The following is a 9129-nucleotide window of genomic DNA, read 5'->3' as shown; positions in this document are numbered from 1 at the left end:
CTCTAAGATGGGCTGCTTACCTTGTCTTTATCTTCAAAGGCCAACTCCTAACTATAGACACTGGTGAGGTGCTCAGTACTTCTGCCTGCAGCCTTCTGCCTAAACTGGGAGTTCCCTTGCACAAGCCTTACCCCTGAGAGCCTGGCTTCACCTCCCTGTCCAAGTATGCTGTCCTAACCAGTTCACCCTGGCTGAAATTCTTAAACACCTTATCAGACGTTGCACCCTGTGTGTGAGCCATAGCCGGATAGTGAGGCAGGAGTTTTTGAAGGCTGCATTTTGATAACAGTGCAGACTGTAACAGACTCAGCATTGTGAATAAGTTTCCAACAGCACAGTAATTTAGTGCAACGTCAGTAAAGGGAAACTGTGCACCTGGCCAAATCCAGAGCTTCAAAGTGTCTACTGCTAGTGGACTGTCACAGGCCATGCTGAATTCTTCCAGAAATTAGTTTTAACTTTACCTGTAGCAGGCAGCTCCATAGAGCCTCAGTGCCCACAGTTTTTATTGGGAGTTGGTCACATAGGCACCCACTGCCTACACAAGCCAAAACTGTAGACCCCCAAAGGAGAGTGGGTATGCGGTATAAATACACTGTGCAAGTGTTAGCAGAGTGAGCCACTTGCATCTGTTAGGGAAACGCAACAACTGTTCAGAAACCTAAATTCTCAGTTGGTAGCCAAGGCCCTGCAGTATTAGTGCCTTCTTGCATATATGTGAAGCCATTGCTCTGGACATAACCACAACCCTTTGCATGGTAGGGGCCAGCCCAGATCACATGCAGCAGCAGGGGTCTAGAATCTGCAGAGACTCTGATTTACCAGATTTCCTCCCGAGTCTGCATTTTCTTTCCCAACTCCCTTATCTGTGTAACTCAGTCTTGTTGTTAGCTGTGTCCTCTTCCATTAAAATGAAGACTGGTGGCCACCCCCAGAGCTAAGAGACTTTAGGAAGACTGTAGACTGCTTTAAAGTGGACAAAAGGGGATGGGTGCCACTTCCTTAATGATGAATGTCTGTACCATCTTGAGGGAATCCTGTAATGCGTGTGGCAAAAGTTGATTATTTTATCAGCTGTCTTAGGAGCATTGTCCAGGAGGAGATCTGAATATCTTTCTTGTAAGACAGTTTGGGGTGCTTAAAAGGTGTTCTGAATGGGAGACCTAATCTTAAGGACTCTCCCAGATGACATAGCTCATCTCAGTGCCTGGAGAGGGGCCACGCAGGGTACATGGGTCCCGCAGAAAACAAGACCATTAGCCAGGAGTCCTGTTGAGGCATGATGTGTAGGCGCCCACATCTGTTATTACATGTGGTACAGCAACAGGGACTCTTCCTCATATAGGCAGCTCAGAGAGTGCAAGAGACCCAGCGAGGACATTGTTTCTGCTCTGCTTCCCTGGAGAGGGAGAAAATCTCCTCCATGACCACTCCTGCACATCTTGGGGCCTACATAAAACATACTTCTTAGGGCTACTGGTGAAATTCATTATTGGTGTTGCTTTAATTGAATACCATTGATAAAGGTGGAAGGTGCTGAGCATACTGGAGACAAATGTCTCCAAATGCAGGTAGCATATGCCATACTCATCCCAGAAGTGTTCTTCACCTCAAAGAGAAACCCTGTACCCATTATGTCTTTCCAGACCCTGGCAACCCCAGCTACAACCTGTGATCTGTGTGTCATCTTCATGCCAGACACTTGCTACTGTGTGCTATAGACTGTGCAAATGAAAGCAACTGGCTAGTGAGAATGCCGTTCCTGGTGGAATTCCATCACATTTGGCTTAAATGCAAAACCTATCTTTGTAGGCAAGAAGGATGACATGACAGGTTCACAGCCCTGAAATGCCAGACATGCAGATCTGGGGAGTAAGGGAAGATATCTAATGCACAAAGCTCTGGCTTCTGTTTTTCAGAGAAATAGATGACCAAGGTAAATATCAATGAGGTTCCTCTAAATTTTTTTTTTTTTTCATGGAGTTTCACTCTGTCACCCAGGCTGCAGTGCAGTGGTGCAATCTCAACTCAATAAAACCTCTGCCTCCCAGGTTCAAGCAATTCTCCCACCTCAGCCTCCCAAGTAGCTGAGATTACAGGTGCCCACCACAACGCCCAGCTAATTTTTTTGTGTTTTGACTAGAGATGGTGTTTCCCTATGTTGGCAAGGCTGGTCTTGAATTCCTGACTTCATGTGATATGCCTGCCTTGGGTTCCCAAAGTGCTGGGATTACAGGTGTGAGACACCACACTTGGCTGTTTCCTTTAACTCTTGTATCTTAGGAAGTTGTAAAATCTTTCATCAGAAAATAGTCTTTCCCAAAGTGACCCCAGGGCCACATTGAAGAATTTGCTATCCACTTGGCCCAATAAGACCACAAACTGCATTGTTCTGAATTGCATGGTGTTATTCTCACATATAATCTGGCTGGCCATGAGGTAGACTCAGTTCCCATCAGTAGGTCTCAGCCTTGGAAAGAAATTAACTTGATGCACTATAGCCCAAGATCTCAAGGACATTTTGCTGAGGGACAAAGACCACTCTCAGAGTTACATGCCCCATGCTTCCATTTATGTAACATTCTCACAATAATAAAATGATAGAGGTCAGGCACGGGGCTAGTGCCTGTAATCCCAGCACTTTGGGAGGCCTAGGTGAGTAGATTACATGTAGTCAGGAGTTTGAGACCCTCCTGGCCTATATGGTGAAAGCCCTGTCTCTAGCAAAAATACAAAAAATTAGCCAGGCATGGTGGTGGGTGCCTGCAGTTCCAGCTACCCGGGAGGCTGAGGCAGGAGAATCACCTGAACCCCGGAGGCGGAGGTTGCTGAGAGCTGATATCATGCCATTGCACTCCAGCTTGGGCAAAAAGAGCAAGACTCCCTCTCAAACAAACAAAAAATAATGGAAACCAGGGATGGATCAGCAGTAAGGAAGTTTAGGAAGAGTACAAGGAATGGTGGCTTGCCAATGCAATAGCCTGAGGGAGATCTTAGTGAGGATGGAACACTCTGGGTCTCAATTGCAGCTATACACATTTACCCATGTGATAAATTGACACACAGCACTCTACAGGCAAGTTGCACCAATGTCAAGTTTCCAGTCTTGATACAATGCTATAGCTACCTACACAAAAAATAACCCTCAGGAGAACCTGGGTGAAGGGGACACAGGACCTCTTTGTGTTACCTTTGCAGCATCCTGTAAATCTCTGAGTACTTCAAAAAGAAAAGGATGAGGGCTATTGAACCACAGTGGCCCATGCAAGGCAGGGAGGGCACAGAGCCCCCTACCATAGCTTAGCCTTTACTGGCCATTCACCCATATGGTTCCAAGCATCCTGGTTGCAGGAGCTGGCTCAGAGTGGGGCCTACTGCCTGAGGACAGGGGGCCTTCTTTTTAGATGGAAGAGTTATCAGGTGCTGGTCACTATCTCCTGGACTACCATATTGTCACATTTCTGGGTACATTAAACTGTATGCCTCAAGCATAGACTAGACCAGGAATTTGCACCATTTAGCTCACATGATGTTGTAAATGAGAAACAGGAAAATGGGTCAAGAACTATCAAGAAACATGCTGATGGGGAAGAAATGAAAGAGATGATCTTGGCTGCAGAAGAGACTACTACTGACACCTGCATCCTCCCACCCGCACCTTCCACCTGGGGGTGGGGCTGGATGGGAAAGCTAATGGGGTGCCTGCACTAACAGATGATAGCACATGGAGGGTGAAACCTCTTACTTAGAGACCGAGGAAGAAGAGAGGTAGTCGATGGTTAGTATATTCAGAGAAAGTTGGATTCTTCTCAGTTCAACACTGACTGCATTTAAGAAATGCACACAGCTGGACACAGTGGCTCACTGCTGTCATCTTGGAATTTTAGGAAATCAGTGTGGGAGAATTGCTTGAGGTCAGCAGTTTGAGACCAGCCTGTGCAACACAGCAAGACTCTGCCTCAGAAACAAAACAAAACAAAACAAAACATAAAAAACACAAACAAACAAACAAAAAGACAATCTTTTTAAATGAGCTGGGCATGGTACCACACACTACTTAGGAGGCTAAGGTAAGAGAATCAATTGAGTCCAAGAGTTCAAAGGCTCTAGAGAGCTATAATTGTACTACTCCAGCCTGGATAACTCATTGAGACCCCATGTACAAGGGACCAGTGGCAGGGGGGCACGGGGTGCGGGAAGGAAGGCACATAAAATGAGTTTCTGCACTGGTCAGTTGATGACGACATTGTGGCCAGAGTTTTGCAGAAGCTAACTCTCTATTTCCCCTAGAAGTAGTGCTTCAGTATTGGCTAATTCTGTGTTTGTGGCTACCTTGGGGAACATAGCTTAAGTAACAGAATGGACCATAGAATTTACGTAAATCAATGACAGTTCTGGGCTGGGCAGAGTTGCTGTAACACCAACTCCTCTCCTGGGGCATTGTGACACCCACTAAGTAGCTAAAAGTAATTTCTGTGGGCTTGTTTGGAAAGCACAAGGTTATGAAAGGTGGTTAAATGCTGATGTCTAGCCCTCAAAACTGTGGGCACCCTATTCCTTAAGGTATTATACCTTTAAATTACCATGAACCCCTGGAAGGAAGAGGCTTTCTCTGCATTTTTCATGTATTGGAGCACAGTACTTTTCATATCCCTAAATCATTACCTTTGATACTCAGGGTTCTGTGCACATGGCTGGGTTGTAGAGGTCCTCTACATGTGAGAAGCTTTATGATCCTTAATAAGGGGATGGGTTTGCTCAGAGCTTTCAGGGGAAGGGAGGAAATTGTTTTAAAATGCAGTTCTTCTCCTGTGTCTTCCCATCTTCACATCCCACAGCCTTTTCTTCTGCTCATCAGTTCTCTGTCATGAGATGGGAGTGAGTCTAGCGAGTGCTCTAATGGCATATCTCTGCAGTGGAGACAGCCCACGGATGTGAGCTCAGCATGCCTATGGGCACCTAAGAGGAGGTAGAATGGTCACTCACAGCCACAGCTTCTTACCCAACCACTCTCTGCTAGAGGACAGGACTGAACCGTGGAAGCCACATTTCCCCAGAAATAGAAGAGAATGAGAGCACAGGGTTGTCCCCAGCATGGGAACATCCACACCTCCAGCTTAGTCTGTGTCCCAGGTACTTTGCTGATCTCCTGAAATGCCTCGACTTGCTAATATTTGCCCTTGTCTGGCACTACTTGCAACATCTGCAGCTGCAGTTGCTGGGACTTCAGTGCCCTTGCTGCCACCCATATGGGTCCAGCACTATGAAGCAGACCCTATGATGACAGAACCAGGGCCTGGCTTTTAACTAGGGCCCTGGACATTTTGATGCATTGGAAAGGTGCTAGATTTCCAGTGGCCATCCTAGGAAATAAACCAGAAGGTAGAGAACAAGACCCATAGCTGTAACTAAAGTACAAGGGGAGTTCAGCTTTGCATTGTTCTGTCTTTGTGATCCTGAACCACCTGGACCTGAAAAGGGCTCAGAGTCAGGGAGGGTGTTGGTTCCTGAAGCTTACGTCCCATTTCATCTCCAAAGAAGTTCTTGTTGATTGTAATTATTTCACATTCGATGGAATGCATTAATGTGTTTTAGGCTGTTTTATAAAAATATATTGAGGAATCCTGAAAATAGGGCATGAAATCTTTCCTCTCCTTTTTTCTCCTCTCTGTCTAAAATAGAATCAAATTATCTCCTAACAGTGATACAGGGGGAAGCAACCAGGTGTACAGAAGGCAGGGAAGCCCTCCTACCCGTCCTTCTTACCTGTGCCATGGGAGCTGGAGATTCTGCAGGTTTTCAGCCACAGGAAGTATCATGAGGGCTTTCCTCCAGGACTTCTTGTCATCCCTGGAAATATCACGGGAGAGGGTCTTTAAGGTCTCATAAGGAGAGAAACTGCGATCACACTAGGGACTGTTTTTTTTTTTGTTGTTTGTTTGTTTGGTTTTTTTTTTTCCTAAGACAGAGTCTCACTCTGTTGCTCAGGATGGAATGCAGTGGCACAATCTAAGTTCACTGCAACGTCCACCTGAGTTCAAGCTGTTCCCCTACTTCATTCTCCTGAATAACTGGGACTACCGATATGCGCCACTATGCCTGGCTAATTTTTGTATTTTTCGTAGAGACAGGGTTTCACCATGTTGGCCAGGATGGTCTCAATCTCTTGACCTGATGATGAGCCTGCCTTGGGGTCCCAAAGTGCTGGGATTAGAGCCATGACCCACCATGCCCAGATTCACTCTGGTAACATTTTTATCATGTTACTAAATGGAGCTTCTTGGCCAGGTGCAGTGGCTCACATCTGTAATCCCAACACTTTGAGAGGCCAACGCCAAAGGATCACTTGAGTTGAAGACTAGCTGGGATCATGTAGAGAGACCGCATTTCTACAGAAAATTTTAAAATTCACCAGGCTAAATGTATTTTATGTTTGTACACGTATTTCACACAGCAATTTGTTCTTCATAATGCAGCCACTATAACTTGATAAGTCATTGCACTATTTAAAAGGTTTTAGTAATATCATGAATTAAATTTGCTTAAGATTTAGTACATTTCAGAAATTTTGAACTCTTGACAAACCACATTGGGAAAAGAAATATGTTAATAGTGATTTAGTTGACCCGCCTCATTTCCACACCCAACAAAGCACTGTTATTTTCATTAGGAATGATATTTTCTGTTTCATGATATATTTTCAAATAGAGTTGAGGATCTGCAATTCAGTTCAATACAGGTTTGTTGAGTTTTAAAATGTATTTGAAGCAGTATTTAAATAGGCATTTAAAATTTCAAATTAGATGTTAAATTTATGCATAGTAATTTTGCACTGTAAAATAATTCCCTTCTCCCATTCCTTGTCTGCCATTCTGAATATGCTTATTAAAAATTTTTTTTAAACAAACAAAAAAAAATTCACCAGGCATGGTGGCAGACAACTGTGGTACCAGTTATACAGCAGGCTGAGGTGGGAGGATCCGTTGACCCTTTAGAGGACCCAGTGAGTCCAGGAATTTAAGGCTGCCATGCGCCGTTGAGCCACTGCACTCTACTTGGGTGACAGAGCAGGCCCTGTCTCTAAAATAAGTAAATAATGAAAGAGGCTACCTGAGTGTGCTCTTCATTGTAAATCCACAGAGCTGTGTGCAGAGTGAATAACTGCAAATGTCTTCTCTCCCTGCTGCAGCCCCTGCCCTTGATGTGGACTGGCAGAACAATATGGCCTTTGCCTTCTGTAGCCCAGATGTGTGTATCCATGTGTGCAGGCTCGGCTGTGAACACTTAGCCAAAACCTTCCAGGGACACACAGTAAGTGGGAGCTCTCATCATTGGATTTGAGTTTTTGAGAATGTGATGTGGGGGCCAATTCTTGTATGCCTAGATTTAAAAGATACTACAGCAGTAGACTATTTCATCTGCAGGGCTTGATTGCTTGAGCTGTTGTGGCCAACCCAGGGGGATGGAGTCACCTGGTTTGTGGTGAGCAGTAAGAACAGTTGACCTGGAAATGACCTACATGGTGGATTTAGCATCAAAGCCTTTAAAGTAGCTATAAGAAAAATGTAGGAAACATAAAGGAAGGATGCTCACAATAAATGAATAGATGTGCCACATCTAAAATAAATTTTTATAAAATGATATTATTGAAAAACAAATGAAGGCTGGCAATAGTGGCTTACACCTGTAATCCCAGCACTTTGGGAGGTTGAAGCCAGATAATTACTTGAGGCCAGAAGTTTAAGTTTGGGCAGCACTGCAAGACCCTTTTTCTACAAAACAAATTTTAAAAATTAGTTATGTGTGGTGGTATGCACTTGTACGGTCAGCCCAGGAGGCTGAGGCTGCATTGAACTGTGATCACACCACTGCTCTCCAGCCCAGGCAACACAGTGAGATTCCATTTATTTAAATTATTTTTTTTAAAAGGAAATTTGAGAACTGAGAAGTAGAATGTCAAATTGAAAATGTTAGTAGGTAGGTGCATTAGGCTGTTCTTGCAATGCCATAAAGAAATGACTGTAACTGGTAATTTATAAGAGGTTTAGTTGACTTAAAGTTTTGCAGCTGTACAGAAAACATCTGCTCTAGGCAGGCTTCAGGAAGCTGACAGTCATGGCAGAAAGTGAAAGGCAAGCAGGAGTCTCACGTGGCCAAAGCAGGAGCAAGAGAGAGATTGCTGCACACATTTAAATCACCATGTCTCAGAAGAACTCACTGCCATGAAGGCAGCACCAAGCCATGAAGGATCTGCCCCCTTAATCTAAGCACGGCTGACCTCCAGCATCAGGGCTGACCTCCAGCATCAGGATTTTTATAACTCAACCTGCGATTTGGGCAGGGAAAAATATCCAAACCACACCAGTGTGTTTAACAGCACATTGAAGATTGCAGAAGTGAGGTTAGAGATCATAGAAATTTGCCAGTTTGAAGAACAGATAAAATACTGAAAAATGAATCGATGCTTACTGGCCCGTGGGACCATATCAGGCAGCCTAAAGGTATGAGCATACTAGGTAAAGAAGAAAAAAAAAAAAAGGAAAATCATTTGAGGCATGTCCCGACCTGCAGGACAACAACAGGAGCTTGAAGGGAGAGAGTGGGGATGGATGGGAACAGGAGATGTGAAGAATGGAGACAAGACAGGGGTTTGATCAAGTCTCGTTTATTGTTGCTAAGCTCACAGCTTAAATAGGCACAGGCAGAGAGGCGGGGCAAAGGAAGCTTGCAGTTGGGAAATTCCGCCTTCATAAGTTTCAAAACAGAAACTTATCAGCAGGAAACAGAAACTGAAACTTATCAGCAGAGAAACAGAAACTGAAACATTACTGAAACTTATCAGCAAGGAAACAAAGACTGAAACTTGTCAACAGGAAACATTAAACTGAAACTTATGCAAACCACAACATGGCTGAGTAGATCACAAAATGGCAGCTATTGCTACTCACAGAGGCAATAATGCTTTTTAAAAAAATTTTGGTAGAAAACATCATCATTTGAGAAGCACAGGAAATCCCAAGCAGAATAAATATAAACAGGACCGCACCTACCCACCTAGGCCTATGGTTATCAAACATCAAAATCAATGACAAAGAAAACCCTGAAAGCAAGCAGAGACTGAAAAAGGTC

The sequence above is a fragment of the Saimiri boliviensis genome, chromosome Y (genome assembly GCF_048565385.1).
Source record: "Saimiri boliviensis isolate mSaiBol1 chromosome Y, mSaiBol1.pri, whole genome shotgun sequence".
Classification (NCBI taxonomy): domain Eukaryota; kingdom Metazoa; phylum Chordata; class Mammalia; order Primates; family Cebidae; genus Saimiri; species Saimiri boliviensis.
This window is presented reverse-complemented; position numbering follows the sequence as displayed.